Genomic DNA, 18,866 nt, shown 5'->3' on the forward strand with positions numbered 1-18,866 from the left:
CTAGTACTTCCATTTAGGGAACTAATAAATAACTTTTCTTTATCGGCCCTCTCCACACCACTCATGATTTTATATACCTCTATCATATCCCCCCTCAGTCTCCTCTTTTCTAAACTGAAAAGTCCCAGTCGCTTTAACCTCTCCTCATATGGGACCTGTTCCAAACCCCTAATCATTTTAGTTGCCCTTTTCTGAACCCTTTCCAAGGCCAAATATCTTTTTTGAAGTGAGGAGACCACATCTGTACACTGTATTCAAGATGTGGGTATACCATAGTTTTATACAGGGGCAGTAAGATATTCTGGGTCTTATTTTCTATCCCTTTCTTAATAATTCCTAGCATTCTATTTGCCTTTTTGACCGCCGCTGCACACTGTGTGGAAGTTTTTCAAAGAACTGTCCACAATAACTCCAAGATCTCTTTCCTGATTTGGCTCTCTTTCCTGATTTTAGCCATCGGGCTTTCTTGCGCAAGAAATTAATGTTGCCTGTCTACACTGGCCTCTTGCGCAAGAACAGATGCGCAAGAGGGCTTATCCCTGAGCAGGAGTGTCAGGATATTTGCACAAGAAGCACTGATTTTATACATTAGAACGTCAATGTTCTTGCGCAAGTACTCGCGGCCAGTATAGACAGGTGGCAAGATTTTGTACAAAAGTGAGTGCTTTTGTGCAAAATCTTGCCAATGTAGACACAGCCTTTGTGACATGGTGAGCTGTTATCACAGGAGATTAAGAATAAGTCCTCTCTATTGTGTCCTGTTGATGGGGGAGATCTTGTTGCCTATCTGTCATTCTCTGTGGATATTATTAGAAGCTACTAAACAACATTTTAGAAAGGGAAGTAGATGTATTTACAAGTGATACAATGAAACAAGACAGGCTTTTGTTTCATGTATAAGTGCTAGCAATTCCCACCACAGGCAGTGAAATTAAGAATAGCCAAGGCCAAGTATGTATGAAGAACTTTTATATAAAGCTACAGATAAAATAATGCAGACCAGTTGTCTCTTGACAACTTGATTTTCCAGTCATTTTGTATAACTGTTTTATAAGATATAGAGAAATAGTGAAATGATAATTGAGGAAATAATCTATAGAGACAATACAGTTTATCATGATTAAAATCAAAAGACAAGACTTATGCCACATAGATGTGAATCATACTCAAGAGTTAAATAAATTTAAGTGAGCAAATTATTCTGTCACTCTTATCTACAGGGCTGGAAGTGAGGAGTAACTCCATTAGAGTCAATGGAATAGTATTAGTTTTAAATAGTGATGATAGATTGGGATCAGGCGCTACACGAATGAACCTAGCAGTTGGATTGGTATAAAGAATCATTATGGTTTGAAGTGCACAGGGCCATTCCACAATGAGAGGGAGGATGGTCCAGCACTTAGACTGCTAGCTTGGTACTTAGAAATGTTGGATTCATTAGCTAGTTCTGCTCCATTCTTCCTGTGTGACCTTGGACAAGCTGCTTTAAGGGCCACATCCTCAAAAGTTTTTAGGTGCCTAATTCCTGATTTCAGTGAGAACTGGGCTCTAAAATACCTATGAGGATCCAAAACTTATTCTCTCTGTGCCTTTGTTCCCCATCTGTAAAATGGAAGAACTAGCACATCTCTTCCTCACACGGTATAGTGAGAATAAATACATTATAGATTGTGAGCTGCTCGGATGTAGTGGTGATGGGACCATGTAAGTACCGAAGAAAGTTATTGTGCTCCCAGTGTAAACCCAGGAGATAGGTTATTCACTACCATGGGTAATCACTTACACCTGTGCAAAGTGAGTGAAAACACTGACCCTTCTGCTTTTGCTATTATTTTTATAGTCATTTTGCACAAATGGAAGTGATTTCACAAAGTGGCAGAATTGCGGGCCTACTGACATCAATGGATTACTCCAAATTTACACGACTGTAGCTAGGAATAGAATTACCAATCTTCCAGGATTGTCTGGGAGCCTCCAGGAATTAAAGATTAATCACTAATTTAAAAGTATGTCGTGATGAAACCTTCAGGAATATATCCAACCAAAACTGGCAACCCTAGTTGGGAATAGAATGCAGCTATGTCTTCCCCAAAATGAACCACCACTGGGGAGATCTGCCTGACAGTTCATACATTTAAACATTTGCCACATCACATTTGGCCAGCACACTAAAAATGAAAGATTAAACACCACCAAATTCTGCTTTATATGCACATGAAACTTCCTCTGAAGTCTTGAGGGTTGCCTCCACATTTTGTACAGGCTGCACATATCACACATTATTTAATTCAAGTGATTTTGTCAAAGCATCGGTACAGAAGAAGAACAACCTTGAAAAGTCCTTTAAGTATAATCTTTCCAGTGGGCTTCACCCACAGGAGTAAAGCTGGGCCAATGCAGATAGCAACAGGGGTAATGGTGGACACTACTCTGCACTACATTGTACCTAAGGCGTAGGCTGTTAGCCTGTTATTTGGGGGTTCCGTCCCATACTTCCTAAGGCAGTGTGTGGCAGAGGAGTGCCTACCATGACCCCTGTGACTGCCTGTGTTGGCCTGGCTCTGCTCCTGCACTATGGCTTTCTTTTTGAGACTACTACAACATTTTAAAAAACTTCATAGTGGTATGTAGGCAGTGGTGGAGGTATTAGTGGGGTTATCTCCTCTCCAATTTCTTTTAGGTGTATGTGTGGCACCTTTTCAAGCTAACAGGTGGCACAAAAATCAAGGTGGCACAAAAAATGACCCCATCACCTCTCCTGGATCCACCACTAATTGAAACCTGACGTTACAACTTCTTATAGGGGTGAGAGTGGGCATCATAATCTGGTCCATTCTGCTTGTATCAAATCATCAACATAGGAACTACTTACATATTTAAGTGTTACTGGATTGGGCCCTTAACAAAACCATTAGTATAACATCTCTGAGCATCCATCTATTTACTAAGTCTACACAGGTGGAAACCTCATTACCAGTCTACACATAGACCACTGCAGAAAACTGCATGCTGGGAATTATACCTACCAATTATTATATTTCACTAATTGTAAATTGGAACCACATATTCATAAGTGATAAAATTATCACCTATTGCAAAATGGTTAAAGATAAGAGAAATTTCATAAATGAGATTGCAGAAAAAGCAGAGGCAGCATCTAAACAAGGGGACTTGAAAACCGTGTACAATACAACTTGAGTCTTGAGTGGAAGGAAGAGAAACCCAAACAGACCAGTCAAAAACAAAGATGATCAGCTACTTACTTCAGTGGATGAGCAGGTAGCAGATGGAAGGAACATTTTGAAGAAGTGTTAAACAGACCACCACCATCAAATCCACTACAGCTAGAAGTAGGAGAACCCCTAGACATCAACACTGGGGCAATTAAAAAAGAGGAAGTCTTTAAGGCAATAAGGACCTAAAGAACGGCAAGGCAGCAGGACCTGATAATATTCCACCTGAAATGCTAAAAGAAGGAGGAGCTGCTATAGTGGACCAGCTACAGAGTTTGCTAAATCTGATATGGACAACAGAAGAGATCCCAAAGGACTGGAGAAAAAGGCTGCTAGTGAAACTGCCTAAATCCAGTGATCTGTCACTGTGTGAAAAGTGGAGGGGGATTACTTTCCTGTCCATCCCAAGCAAAGTATTAACCAGAGTCATCCTGGAACAAATGAAAGATGCCACAGACCGCAAACTAAGAGAAGAACAGGCAAGTTTTAGGAGAGGATGATCTTGCACAGACCAGATAGTAACACTTCAGATCATCGTAGAACAATGCATTGAATGGCAAGCACCACTCTATATCAACTTCATAGACTTTATGAAAGCATTTGATAGTGTGGATCATCCATCTAGATCATCATGCAACATTACGGAGTACCAGGCAAACTGATTACCATCATCAAGAAACTGTATGAAAAATACTCTTGCCAGGTCATCCATGATGGAAAATTGTTGGTAAAATTCCAGGTTACAACAGGTGTACGCCAAGGCTGCCTTCTTTCACCATTACTCTTCCTGATTGTCCTAGACTGGGTCACAAAAACAGCATATGCTGACGCAGGAAGGGGACTCCAATAGACTCAAACTAGGAAACTTGAAGATCTAGAGTTTGCAGATGACTTAGCCCTGCCTTCAGACAAATTAGAGCATATGCAAGAGACGACAGATGTCCTATAGGAAACAGCTGAGCGAGTGGGCCTCAAGATTAGTCAAGAGAAGACCAAGTTGATGCACATTAACAACAGACAGGAAGCTGAAATTACAATTGAAGGAAAAGCAGTGCAAGAGGTAGATCAGTTTGTATACTTGGGGAGTGTTATCAGCACGAATGGGGGAACTGAAGAGGACATCAGTGCAAGAATAAGAAAGGTGCAACAAGCTTTTGCCATATTACGACCAGTCTGGGGTACAAGAGCCATTTCAATAAGAACTAAACTATGTATTTTCAATTCCAATGTGAAATCAGTGCTGCTGTATGGCTCGGAGGTGTGGCGCGTTGTCTAGAGCAACACTAAAAAATTCAGACATTTGTCAATAAATGCCTCAGACACATTCTCCAGCTAAAGTGGTACGATAGAGTGCCAAATGAAACCTTGTGGACCAGAACAAATCAGAAACCAATGGAGGTCCAGATTAAGAAAAGAAAATGGCGATGGGCAGGCCACAGTTTGCGTAAGGACTGTGAGGAATGTATCACAAGACAAGTGTTAGAATGGAATCCAAAGGGAAAGAGGAAAAGGGGACATCCCAAACAAACATGCAACGAAGCTGCCTGGATGAAGTAAAAGGAGCTGGCTTAACATGGGATCAAATCAAGACTATCGCTAAGGATCACAAGAGATGGAGAATGATTGTAGAGGCCCTATGCTTCATTAGGAGCCCAAAGGACTAATAGATAGATAGATGGCTAAAGATAGTTTACAAAAAAGTAACATGTCTTTAAGCAAGACTAGGAAGATTTTGATTCACCAAAATGGTGTTCAGATAGTAAGCTCAGGCATCAAATATGGACAGGGAAAGGGAGCGCAAAGAAGCTTAAGGTGTAAGTCTGCTCTGAAAAGTAACTGTGCAGAACTGGCATTTCCTTACTTAATTTTATGTGTGATTCTCATATTTATTCCGTCAGACCTGCTTGCTTAGTGATAAACATTTTTGTTGCTTTTTTCTCCAGTCTTCTTAGCATGTTCCTCACCGCATTTGTTCTGCTGGTTGGATCATTAGCTTCCCTGACTTGGTCTGGGTATTGATGGGGAGTGTGGCATTATTGCCGATCCATTCCCCCACCCCTTTACTCAGGCTATAACTGTGTATTAGAGTCATTTCCTAAGTTCCAGTTGACACTTGTGCATCCAATAGGGTTGCACAGTTGTAACTGAGGAATAATTCATTGAGCAGCCCCTTTAGTACTGATCAAAAAAGAAAAGCCGATTTTTGCAAAAAAATGTTTCAAAAGATACGAAATATTTTCATTTTGTTCAAAAATCAAGACATTTAGCTGAATTATTTTAAATGAGATTTTTGTAAAGAAATTGTTTTGCTGGGGGAAAACAAAACAAACCACTTTTTAAAAAACCTACACACAGGAAAGGTGAGGTGAAGACTAAAAAAGAAAAATTGTCCTCCCAGCCTTTCCTCATAAGTAAACACATTTTTTGAAAATGTACCAAAAACCAGTGTGTCAGGTTTTGTTTTGCTCAAAAGGGCACATTTCAATTTCATGTAAAAATTACTATGTGACTCATTAAACATGAAACCCAACAATGCAATTTTAGAGCAGGACCACAGAATGGGGTGAGAGAGAGAGAGAAAGGAAGGAAAGGATGTTGTGTAAGGATTTTTAAAAAAGAATGAAAATCTGGAACTCTTTACTATGATACCCTACCAATTAGCAGCTAATTTTATCCCTAAAACATGGGCATTCAGATCCCTTCCAAAATCCTTAAGCTTTTTTAAACACAATTGTAATTTTTGTTTTTCAAGTTTTAGAAGGAACATAAACCTTCATGCTACAGGGCATAAGATCTCCTTTACCTGAGGGAGATAGGAAGAAATGTCCATGTTAGTAGCTTATTGCAAGGTTTCTTGCACCTGCCTCAGAAGTAGCTGGTACTGGCCACTGTAAGAAACAGGATAGCAGACAAGAGGGACAGTTGGCCTGATGGGATATCGCAATTCCTGTTTAGGTCAGACAAGTCACAGATTGAGATGTTAGAAAATTAAAGCTAGGACTATGTTATGTTAGCTCCCACAGCTTCCTTGGTCTTGTGTTATTCCATTCTCAATTTAGATCTTACCACAGTGTCACAAAACCAAGATCTTAATTGGCATCTGTGATAGGACTTTCAGTGGCCAGACAGCCTAGTGGCTAGATTGTTGCTTAGGAGCTAGAGGGGGACCTGACCCCTCCCTCTCCCTTAGGTTCTGGCCAAACCCCTAAACAGGAGAGATGGAGTTTTCTCCCAGCCATGAGATGCTTTAGGCCCTGTTGTTCTGAGCTGCTTCCTTCACAAGTCCTTTAAGTTTGGGTCATGGCCCTGCTAGTCCAGTTGCCCTACAGCTGGGGACTGTGTGCAGGAAAGGCTTACTTGCCTCCAGCAGCTGTGTTGGCAGACAGGTTGTGCCCACACCTTCAGGCAAGCACACAGACTACAAGCTCCCGCCTCTTCACCAGTCAGCCCCTGACTGAACCAGTCTCCCTTCTTTTCTCCCCTCCTCCACCTCCAGGCCTGGCATTGGCTGCAGGTATAACTGGACAGGTTTAATTGAACTCACAGATGTTCTTTAATCCATGTGGTGCCTGGCTGCAGTCTCTCTGCTCCTTCACAACATCTTTAGGAAAACACAGGAGATGGGTCAGGGGCCTTATCCAAAGCCCATTGAAATCACTGGAAGTCTTTCTATTGATGGTGGCAGACTTTGGATCAGGTCCAAGGAGTGAAGACTAAACTTCTTCTCACCACTACTCCATAGTGAAGAACACATTGCAGGTGTTCAGTCTGTTACCGGCCCCTATTTTATCTGTTTTTTTTTTTAACTTCAGCTTAAGATCTGGCAATTTTCCAAAACACAAAGTTTGTTCAGAGATAGAAAGGCAGGAGATGTATAGTTGAACATACTGGACTTGCATGTATATACATATTCTTTTGGGGTGAGATAATGGAGTGGATTCCTTTGATGTTCCAAATAGAGAAGTTGTCCAATGGAGAAATACTTGTAAGAACCGATTTATCAGTGCCTGTGGTAAGGGCAACCATGCCAAATGGTTGGAGCAGCAATCAAGCAGTTAGGACTCATAGCACACAGCCAGAGTCAAAGTCATGTACCGAGCCAAGTGCCACAGATGAAGTCTGAGCCCAGGTTCCAAATGGGATGGTGTGGATTAGGCAAAGCTGGAGGTATCATACCCATGTGTAAATGCTTTGAGCAGCCAAAGACCTGTTGCTAGACTTAAGAGCCAGTTTGCTAACCTTTCCAACCAATATGTAGCATAACCAATCAAGCAGCCTATTACAAGCCAGCTGCACTGACTGCCCAGAGACTTGCAGTCTTGCAGGCCCTAATTCCAGACATGATTCCTAACAGAATTATTAGATTGGATTGTGTGAGACCAATATATAATGCTTTTCCCACTTGGCCAAGAAGAGTAGGGGGGATTTCTATCCCAAATGCTTCATAGCTCAGACAATTCTGCAGTCTTTCATCCTTGAAGTACAGCTCAGATTTTGCCTTGCAGAAGAAATGGGTTTACATGTTACACTGAGGATTTACCTATTTTATGAGCAGCATTCAGAGTAAAAACGGTTTTCAGGATTACTCCCGTCAGGTCCTTCATGCAGTTTCCGAGGCTGTCAGTGAAGCATGTTGCCATGTAGCAGATCTCCAGAGGAAAGGGAAACTCTTCTTCTGATCATTTTGTCACCTGTTCCAATGTGTTTAGTATCCAATCAGTCCTCAGATTCATATACTTCCAATTCACCGTGCAAGGTTCTGACTATATTGCACCCCCCCCCCCCCCCCCATTTTGTGCAGTGCAGAGTGCCTGCCAGCCAGAAGGGCCCTGGGCTAGTGGCAGGAGAAAAGACAGCATCAGGCAGCAGAATTCCATAGCAATTCCTTCTACACCTCCTGAAGAATGGGAGCTATGATGGCAGCTCCACCACACTGCAATAGCCAGTAAGTGCTGCCTCTATGCATTCAGCTGTTCTACTGACCTGGCCCTTGCTGAATCATCTTTGATTGGCTAGTGTCAGCCATGGGACTAACTGGGAGCACTAGATTGGAAAATAGGACTTGGAACTGGATCTTAATGAGGGATACAATGCAGAAGGCTTCTTGTATACTTTTCCCTGCTTGTGAAGCCATATGGTGTATTGGCTGGGCACAATCTTGCCCCTTACATCTTTAGGCTGTGTCTAGACTGCATCCCTCTGCCAAGAGAGGGATGCAAATCAAGCACTTCAGAAGTGCAAATGAGTCCGGGATTTAAATATCCCGGGCTTCATTTGCAAGCTCGCGTTCTGATGCTGTGCCGATCAGGCTCAGTGTCGAAAGGGAAAGTAAAGTGTAGCTGCGGCTCTGCTGACAGCAGGGTGCTTCTTTGGCAGCTCCTGTATGCCTCAAAAAATATCGTCAGAGCCACGGCTACACCTTACTTTCACTTTCGACATTGAGCCTGATCTGCACAGCTTCGGAATGTGAGTATGCAAATGAAGTCCAGGATATTTAAAACCCCGGCTCATTTGCACTGCCGAAGTGCTTGATTTGCATCCCTCTCTCAGCAGAGGGATGCAGTCTAGATGTAGCCTTTATGTCGCCTTCATGTAGGCCAAGGTGCTGTGTACACTGACAGAAGGCACTTCCATTTTCAGTCTCTTTCCAATGTCTGTACAAGAGGAGTAAGCTGATTTGATCGTGGAGAAGAAAAACAAGCATGAAACTACAATGCACAATTTTCCGTTCACTGTGACAATCTCTGCATTTGAGTGGAACAGCGTTTTCACATCTCACATAGCACTGGAATAATTTGTATAAAGATCTGTTTATGATTTGTGTGGGATATTTATTAAAGCTGATATAAAAGGTAATGCTAGGGACTTAATCCCAGGGGTTTTGGCACATAACCACTATCACTTAATAGGAAGTGGGTGGCATGTTGGTTGTCAACTGTAATTTCTTCTTCAGGCTGAGAACCTTATCCATACTTTTCCTATTATACTGTATGCTAGCTTTTAAAGCATAGAGTATCTGTTTCTCACACAGGATAAAACCAAATATAGAACATTGAACAGACACCAAAGCTCACTCAGAACCATGTTTTAAAAGGGCATATGGTAAAGTGTCAAAGCAGAGGACAAAGTTAGAATGTTAAAAGAACTGTTGAGAACACCCATTGGGGTCTGGTGGTTAGTGTTCATCCCCAGGAGATGTGCCTTTGATATCTTGTTCTTTGTTTGCTGTGGAGATAACTCTGAGGCCTAGTGGATGGGGAGGAGTAAGAAGAGATCTATAGAAAGGATTAAAAATAAACCCACATCCCCCTCCAAGAGAACACAGGCCTGAAGTACCTAGCAATAATTGTTAAAGTCATGTGCTTGTTCAATGGGCTGTTTATTTGTCCAATTTATTATAATAACGAACAGCTTTAAACTAGAGCAGAATGCTAATTCTTACTTTATGTACAGACTAAATGGTAGGCAGATGTGAGCTACAGGGCTTTTGAGGGATTTCTGGTAACGAACTATAAAAGCAAAGAAATGTGGCTTGGAGTTTCTGATAGTGATTATAAAATACACCCACAATTATGCTTTAAACTAAGTAGGTTGTTTAAAAAGAAATAAATACCTTTTCATTGAAAACAGCTAAGTGATGTGTTTCCTACTCTCTCCTTAATACTTGAACAAGAATTTTCAAGAAATATTTCTGAAATCAATGTCAGATAGAGATTAACTTTTGTCCTGTAATAATTAGCTTGATCTGAACTCAGTCTCTGCAGACATTGGGAAGTAGGGTCTTTTGAGCATTAGGAGCAAACAGGGGAGGGGGAATGGACTAGAATTTTTACTTTCTGCTAGTCTACTGACATGGTGAACAGAATTTTAGAGGAGATCTTTACTTACAAGTTGCAAGCTAAATCCATGTCACTGTTAATATTTCTCATTTTACTGTCTAGGTAAAAACGATGATGAATGTATTAAGTGAGGATGGGACAGTAGAGGGCAGTGCAGTGAATCTTCTGTTCTTATGCCTCTGGTTGAGGGAGGAGCAGATCCAAGGGCAGTTGGGAGCAGTGGGTTCTTATGTATCACCCCCTCATTTGGGTCTCAATTTTCAATCCCCAAAGCTCACTCAGAACCACAAAGCTCCACTTGGCCATGTGCAGCAATCATTAGTTCCACACCATTAGGATGCTGAGGCACAAATGTTCACTTATAATAAGGGCGACCAGAAGTCCTTTTTAAAAGGACCAGTCCTATATTTAAGTCCTTCTGCAGGTATCTCGAATGTTTCTTTAAAATGGACAAATTAAACTGTAATTTTTCTCTCTCTCCCATATCAGTATGGATAAGTCCTGCTGCCAGCCAGATCCCTGCTCACCAGCAGCCTGTCCACCAGGGAAGAGCAGGAAGGTCCAGTGGCTGACAAGATAGGTAGGTGTGCAAGGTTGTTGGTGGGGCAAAGATGTATCACACAGAGCTGGCTGCTCCCTTGGTGGTCCTTCAATGCAACGCTAGTTGCAATGCTAGTTCTCAGCCACCCTCTGCAATGCTAGTTCTCAGCCACCAGGGCCCAGCCCCCTGTCTTGTATCCAGCAGGCACTAGAATTACAAGTTTGTACCAACATTTCTATCCAGGTGAGTTTCTCCTTGGTTTGAATTTCATTGCAAACATTTTGCACAACTTCAGTTTTTACTGATCCCTGGATGCATGGTTTATATCTTCTAATACGAAGCAGGGAAAGCTTTTTTCTTCTTTTTCCTCCTTTTTTCACTCTGTTGTGTAAATGCCGTTACAAGTATTTGCTAATTAAGAAAATATGCCACATACAATCAAAGAAACATGCCTCCATTTAATAAGCAAGTTTGAGGGTAGGTGTTTGACGGATATAGAGGTATAAAGTGGAGCCAACTCTTTTTTCCTACTCATTTCCTCTTCTTCTTTCACCCTCTGAGATTACCTTAAACCATGTACCCTGGACTGTGGTTTGATTTATACTCCCCTCTTGAAGCTTAAAGGATGCCACCAGAAGTTGAGCTTGATCCACTCCTTCTTAGAGTGCAAGGTCAAAAGTGAACAATAAATTCACCCTTTTGCCTGTATATATTCATCTCAGATTGTTATGCTCTTTTAAATTTGGCTATTTGACCTATTGACTATCAAAGAGCAAAAAATAAAACAATAAAATGCTGCTCAAATTTTTGCATTGTACAATAGTATTAGTATAATCAGTCAGAATGCTTAAGTAAACCCTTAATCTGATCTCTCAGACTCACCACATATATAATCATGGTTTCATAATATTATTTCCTTTTGTTAGTAGCACTCTTTGAAAACTATAACAGATCTTTAGTAATAATTTAAACTAGCTACCAGTCTACATCCTGGCTACTGCTTGTCTACTGCCAAGACACTGTTTAGGTAACAGTTAATAATCAGCTGTCTGGACTACCTCACCATAAACATTACAGTGTTTCATCACTCATGTTTTATTTAATTCCACTTGTCATCAAGGTCTATTATTGGAGCCTTTCAATTTTGTTAAGAGAGGTGATTTTTTTACTACTGTTGAAAACTGCTTTACATACATTTTGGACTTTATTCTCTTGAGTTAGGACCCTTTTCTCTCAGTACCCAGGATGACAAAAGAGGTAAATCCCAGTAAGTTCATTAGATAATTAGTACACCATAGTGTTTCTGGATGAATGTTTGAGATACAGAAGAAGGGAAATGCAAAGAGTTAGAAAATGCTAATTATAACAGACAATCCTTGGCCTTACTGGAGCAAAACTCCCCTGAGCATCTTCTTAAAATGTATATGGCATCCATAGAGACAAAAATGAAGATGGAGATCAGATTTTTCATCCTTTTACAACTTTATCTTGATTTCCCTCCAGTCCTGATCTCCTGTTCTCATTCTGGAAGACTTTTGTTTTTCATGATTATCCATATGACTTCCCTAATCTCTTCAACAATCTTTCAATTAACTTTCTTCTTCCTCAGACTTGATCATTTCCCTGACCTTGTCTAAACCAAGAAAGGATCAATACCCAATGTCTAGCTCTCCAAATCTCTGATCAACATTTTACTCTCTGTAGTATTTCTTACTCCCACCAGCCCAGTCCTTTTCTGCCCAGTCTTTCAGCATTGCTACATTTTTCTGCAGAATGCAACCTTTTCTTTCCAACACTAGCAAGTCTTTTCTTGGTTCCACGGTTTCCATATTCAATCTTATCCTCCTTTCTATACTTTTTTCTGCAGCAGGAATTATGGATGGCTTATGCTCTGAAATATGAGGGTTTATATCCCAGCCAAACAATGTTAATAAAAATTATTAAACATATATAAGGCCTCTCCTTGTTTGACTCTGCTAAATACTTACCTTTAATAATCTTGTGACATTGAATTCCCCAAGCTAATGGTGTATTGTGTGAAGCAAGATTTCTTACATTTTCCAACTTTCCATTTCATTGTACGATTCCTTCTTAAATTACAAAGGATGATGCTGATCTATCTTCTCTGTCCCATTTATTACTTTAATGTCTTTCATGCCCTCAGTAAACATTATTGTTCCATTTATGGTCATCATTCCCAATTTTTATAATATATTCTTATAGGAGATTTTTTCCATGCCTCTAAACATTCTCATCATTTCTCTGAAACTCCCCTGTTTATGTTAGGTCTCATGAGATGAGGTGATTAGCATTGAACACAGTATTTCATGTGAATGTGAACCATTTAGGTCTTCAGGAAGCAAACCTGCAATTGTCACCCTTATTAACTTGTTTTCCCACCCAAAATGCAATCTGCTGTCACCCTGCTCTTGGACTCTAGAGTGTCTCTGAGCATCCAACTTATTGACCAATCTCCCTTGGTTCCAGAGCCAAAGCATCTTGTGCTTTCCCTCTTTCCTCTCATCTGTGGTTTTTTTTTCAGCCTTTATATATGATCTGGCATCTTAATCCTAGATGTATGGGAGGAGCAAGAAGAGGAAAAAGCTGACAGAAACACAGATATAGGGTACATCTACACTACACTCTAAAATTGAAATAAGATACACAATTTGCGCTATGCAAATTGCATAGCTTATTTCAATTTATTTCAAAATAGGCTATTTTGAAATTTGGCACATCAAATTTCAAAATAAAGCAGTATTTCAAGACATCCCTTATTTCGTGGGATGCCAAAATAGCGCGTCTGTTATTTAGAAAATTATTTTGAAATAGCAGACACATTCCTCGGATGCAGGGTAGCTATTTCAGGATACCTCCAGTATCCCGAAATAGCTTTGCAGTCTAGCCGTACCATAGAGAGAGTGGAGCTGCTTTTCTGGCTTTACTTTGCTAACTTTGGCTCTTAGATATCACTGTTTGGCTCTTAGATAACACTCGCATGTAAGTCTTATAAGGAGACCATAGATCGGCCTATGATGTTGACAGCAACTAAGTTAAGAAATACCAGCTAAGTAGCTCTGGGTATGTCTACACTACAGCACTAATTCGAACTAACTTAATTCGAATTAGTTAATTCGAACTAAGCTAATTCGAACGAGTGCATCTAGACCTAAAAACTAGTTCGAATTAGCGTTTTGCTAATTCGAACTAGCATGTCCACATTGAGTGGACCCTGAACCAAGGTTAAGGATGGCCGGAAGCAGTGCCGGCAGGGCATCAGATTAGGACTTAGAGCGTGGAGATGCTGTCTCAGGCTAGCCGAGGGCTGTGCTTAAAGGGACCCGACCCCCATCCCGGACAGACAGTTCTCAGGGGTTCCCCGCTTGCTGGTCTACTTCGATGAGGGACAGCAAAGCATTTGTGTCTCGGAGTGCTCTGCTTGCCCTCACCCGGGGCACCATGGCACTCTGCAACATGGAACGAGACTTGCTCCCAGGGACTCTGCTGCATCTCATGGACACGTTGCCGGCAGCCTGGATGCACTGTCTGCAGGTTGCCATCCAGGAGGACCATCGAGGGGATGTCAGGATCCAGGGGGCCCTGTGGGAGAGCTTGCACCCTGAGGAGTGCTAACAGTCTCCCCAGTCTGCCCCACTGGGGGCTCATGCCCCATTCCTCCCTCTCGTCCTACCACTTCCCTTGCTCACCTTCCGGATGTCAAATAAAAGACACGTATTTTCAAAAATAGAAACTCTGTTTCTTGAACACAACTGGGGAGGGGGAATGAAACAGTGGGGAGATGGGGGAAAGGAGGTGGGAGAGGGCAGGAGAGAGGGTGGGAGAGGGGAGGGGGAAAACTGGGAGGAGGGAGCTGGAAGGGGGAAGCAAGGGGAAGGAGGAGGAGGAGAAACTTAGGGATCATGGGTGGGGGTCTCGCCGGGCCAACCACCTCCCAGCACGGCGAGGAAGGGGGCCTCGGCGTCCCCGGGGGGATGGGGTGGAGGGTGCGGAGGTTGAGATGGGGGTGTGGACATTGAGGAGGAGGAGGGTGTGGAGGTTGAGGAAGAAGAGGTGGGAGGGGGAGCAGGAGTAGAAGGAGGGACAGTGGTTAGGGGGGCAGCAGGTGCAGGACAGGCATGGGGCACCATGTCCTGCAGCAGGCCCTACAGGTTTGAATTCAGCCCTCGGACCTCAGCCAGCTGCTCCTGGCGGAGCTGCAGGTCCGCCCGCATCCAGGCCTCAACGGTGCGGTTCAGGGCTCGCAGGGCCCCCAGGTGCCGGTCCCAGTAATCCTACTCCGTGGTGGTGGTCCGGAGCAGGCCGCGGGTGTGGGAGCATGTCCTGGGTGGGGTGGTGCGCTCTGTACGAGCAGCTGGTGCAGCTGTAGAGAAAGGAGAGATGTGGTCAGTTCTCCCTGGGGACACAGTGGATGATGCCCAGCACCCCCCTGCGACGTGAGGGCAACCGTGTCCTGCACTGTCAGAGCTGTTGTGTTTGTACAGAGGCCATGGTCAGGATGTCTGGCTCTCCCCGGGCCTGCCCCAAGACTTCACCCATGTCCCTATGCCGTGTATAGTGTGGCTGGGGCAGGGGAGAGGTGTCCCCTGCCTCTGTGTAGGGGGGCATGTGAAGGGAGAGCATCCTGCTGGGTCCCACCCCGGGGTCGGGAGTGTGTCAGGTCTCTTCACACACGCATGTGTCTATTGGGCCACGGCCCCTGGGTGTCACGCAGCTGGAGCCACCTGCCCAAGGGTGGCATGGCACATGCGAGCATGTGCACAGGTGTCTGTATGATCCGTGGGAGGCATGGCCCACGCGCGCGGTCCCTGGTCTTCCTCCCCACCTCCCCCCTCCCGGGCAGAGGACACTTACCCGGTATGGTCTCCGTGGCCGACCCTGCTGATTCCGGTGCCGGAACACTTGGAGGTGGCCCCTGTGGTGTGCCCAGGTCAGGGCCCTCCGGTTCCGGCTCGCTGCCTCCCGGGCTGGTGCGGACCGCCCTGCCCCCCAGGAGTTGGTCAAGGGCGGGGAAGTAGGGGCAGGTGTCAGCCCCTGCTGCGGCACCGCCCTGGTGGCCCTGGTGTACGCCTGCCACAGCTGCTTCACTTTCAGGCGCACCTGCTCCTGGGTGCGCCTGTGCCCTTTCGGGCCATGGCAGTCGCTATGCGGCCATAGACGGCCGCATTCCTCCTCCTAGTGCAGAGATCATGGAGGTTGGGGGCCTGCCCCCAAACCTCAATGAGGTCCATGACCTCCGCACTAGTCCAGGAGACCGCGCACTGTCTATGTCCCCTGGCCTGCTCCTGGGTGCTGGGGGACTGGGTGGGGGACGGCTCGCTGGCACTGGCTGCCTGGCTCATCATGGGGCCACTTGGTCAGGGGCAGAGACTGCTGGCAGGGCTGCCTCTGGAAAGTGCCGTCTGGCCAGAGCCTACCCCTTTAAGGTCCCGGGGCTGGGGGAGAGGAGAGGAGTTTTCCTGGTTGTGCCCAGAGTGGCCACCAGGGGGAACCTGGGAAGGGCTAGCCTCCCACTAGTTCGAATTAAGGGCTAGTTAATTTGAACTAGGCGTTAGTCCTCGTAGAATGAGGTTTACCTAGTTCAAATTAAGCGCTCCGCTAGTTCGAATTAAGTTCGAACTAGCGGAGCGCTAGTGTAGCGCCTATCAAAATTAATTCGAACTAATGGCTGTTAGTTCGAATTAACTTTGTAGTGTAGACATACCCTTAGTTATTTAGACTCCAATCCAGCAAGGAGTTGCACTGGTTCATGGGGCTTTGCACAGAAGCAGGGGCCCATCCCCATTGAATGAGTTGCACAGTGAGGACTTTATGTAGCTGAATGGCTGCGACATGGTGGATGAATAAGATGGATTCAGAAATGTGATCAAAGGTATGATTTCAAACCATACTTGGCCTCTGAATGCCAAAAACAGAAATTTTATTTCTAGACAGTCCTGGAACACAGAAGGGCAAGTGAGATGAAGACTGTACTTTTCTCTGAGGCATTATCTGTGTATTTAAGAACTGTTCTAGCTAGTGTTAAGCTTTCATTTCCATATTTGGCTCTTTGCCTCTCACACAGAGATGACTGATATTTGGGGAGGATCTCCCTTCAAAACTTTTTTTTGGAAAAAGTGGTACCCTGATACCAAAAGTCCACACTTCATCTGTGAGAGGTGAAGTTCAAAGTTGAAATTCCGTTCCCCCTTGAACATTAATGTGCTGAAGGAGTGTTACAGGAACAGAGTAGCTGAGCCTGCTTCCACCAAGTCCCTCCCCTGATTTGTTCTCTGTACCTGATACCTGCCCCAGAAATAACACAACATAAAGTGGATTTGACAGATCCATGAATCTAGCCCCTACAATCCAGAGTTGATCCAGGTTATCTGCAAGACTGCCTCTCGTCCTCAGCAACTAAGATCAGACAAACTGCACAAATTAGGAATCCCTAGATTTAAATGGAAGGAGGCAAGTAGCAGGGCATAGTCAGAGGGAACCCTAAACCATAGAGTCCAAAGAACCCAAGTTCAGAAAAAAGTTCAGGGTCTCTCTTCTTTCCAGTGTTTGCCAAGTGGTGGAAGTGTTTGATTTGAGAGGTAGGCCGACCTTTGCTTTCTACAGCTGAAAAGAGGTAGATTATTTTTCTATTAGAGTATGTCCATGCTTCTGGAGACATGCAGAAGAGAACATTTCAGAGCTCCAGGGCTCTGATTTTCAAGAGTACAAAGCATAATCTCACATAGACACCAGGTGACTGTCTAGATTCTCTAGAGACCTGAGCTCTCATTTAATCTCCTAAATTAAGTGAATGGTAACATTGTTCTTACTACTGAAGCTCTCCTGAGGCATCTTCCACTTGGTTCCCCAAGAACACAGTTGGACTCCCATTTTGTCACTCAGGTTACTTAATTTGGCATATAGCAAAGCTATGCTGAGTTGATCAGGTGTAAGCAGGGGGAACAGGAAGTAACATACATCCCAGGTTTCATAGAAAACCTCTTCCTTTATATACATTTACACATTACATTGCATTGAACATAAATTGCATCACATATCCTGTGACTGGCGTGGTCTCTTTGTAGGAACCAATCACTTTACAGCAGGTACATGCACAAGTTTTTACCTCATTTCCTGGATCAGGCCTATTTCATCCCGTTATTTTGTACATTGTAAATAGTTGCCTATGTGTTTCCCTTTATATTGGCTAGTACAGACCTTCTGTTTCCAGTCTCTTGATCCATTTACCTTCTTAATCCTGTCTCAAGAAATGAGACCTCACCCACATCCAATTATTTATGTCAAGCCACTTTACATTCCATAGCTTGTGATTTTCTTTTCTTTTTTTTTTCTATTAGCATTTGCTTTATTAGTGGGAGCTAATGGAGTCTGAGCACAGTAGAAAGTCTGGGCTGTTCATGTACAATACATGAATAACTGTACAGCACTAACCAAAGGAAACCTGTGTGGTTATATTAATTTCATTTATTCTTCAGAGTCTTTTTAGATGTGAGAACAATTATTTTAAATGCGAACGGATCCTCATGAGCAAAGTGCACAGGCAGCTATCATTTCTTTTGCTAGCCAGACTTCTTCCACCCTATCAAAAGTGTTGTTTCTCTTTAAGCAAGTAGGGCCGGCATCTGAAATGGGCTTTGCAGCCACCACTCCCACAGCTCAACAACATCGAAGGATGTGTAGCCTCTCGGTGGAGAAACTCAGCAATTGGGTCCTGCCATTTGAAATGTAAACTCACTCATCTGAGTGCAATAAAGGTTTTAAGAATAAAGTTGAATCATGCTTCTTCCCCTTACCTCCCCCCATTCCAGTATTTTATTATTCAAAGTAAATTCTACATTTTTCCAAATCCCTTCACCTTTGGGATAAGGAGCAAAGAGAGTCTCAGCCCAGAAATATCTATTTTGAGAAGCTTTTGAAGAAGTGAAGATAGCAGATGGTCACTATGCTTTTTTCAGTTTGCATCTTTGACAGCTGAGATTAAATTCACATTGTCAATGACAATAGAGGGACTGCCTCTTCTCCGCTTTGTCCCTGGAGTAATCCTTTGCACCTGTGCAAAGTAGGCAGAAAAAACAACCAGATCACAATGATGGCTTTCTGCACAGGTATAAATGATAATTCTGATAATCATAAGGGCAGATCAGTCCCAGAACTTCTGAGGTTCAGATTCCAGGAGGTTTTAAATTCTTCTCTCACAATTTGTTAGCATGAAGTGTTAACACATTTAATCTGCTT

The 18,866-nt window shown here is 43.4% G+C and overlaps 1 long non-coding RNA gene across 1 annotated transcript in view; it reads left to right on the forward strand.

The window, feature by feature from the left end:
- The window catches only part of LOC142827825 (uncharacterized), a 95,245-nt gene that overhangs the window by 68,617 nt on the left and 7,762 nt on the right, over nt 1–18,866 (forward strand). Inside the window, exon 3 of the long non-coding RNA XR_012902592.1 lies at nt 10,562–10,652. This is a non-coding gene — a long non-coding RNA (uncharacterized LOC142827825). The remainder of the gene's footprint in view (nt 1–10,561; nt 10,653–18,866) is intronic.

Source organism: Pelodiscus sinensis, chromosome 3 (genome assembly GCF_049634645.1).
Source record: "Pelodiscus sinensis isolate JC-2024 chromosome 3, ASM4963464v1, whole genome shotgun sequence".
In the NCBI taxonomy this organism is placed as follows: domain Eukaryota; kingdom Metazoa; phylum Chordata; order Testudines; family Trionychidae; genus Pelodiscus; species Pelodiscus sinensis.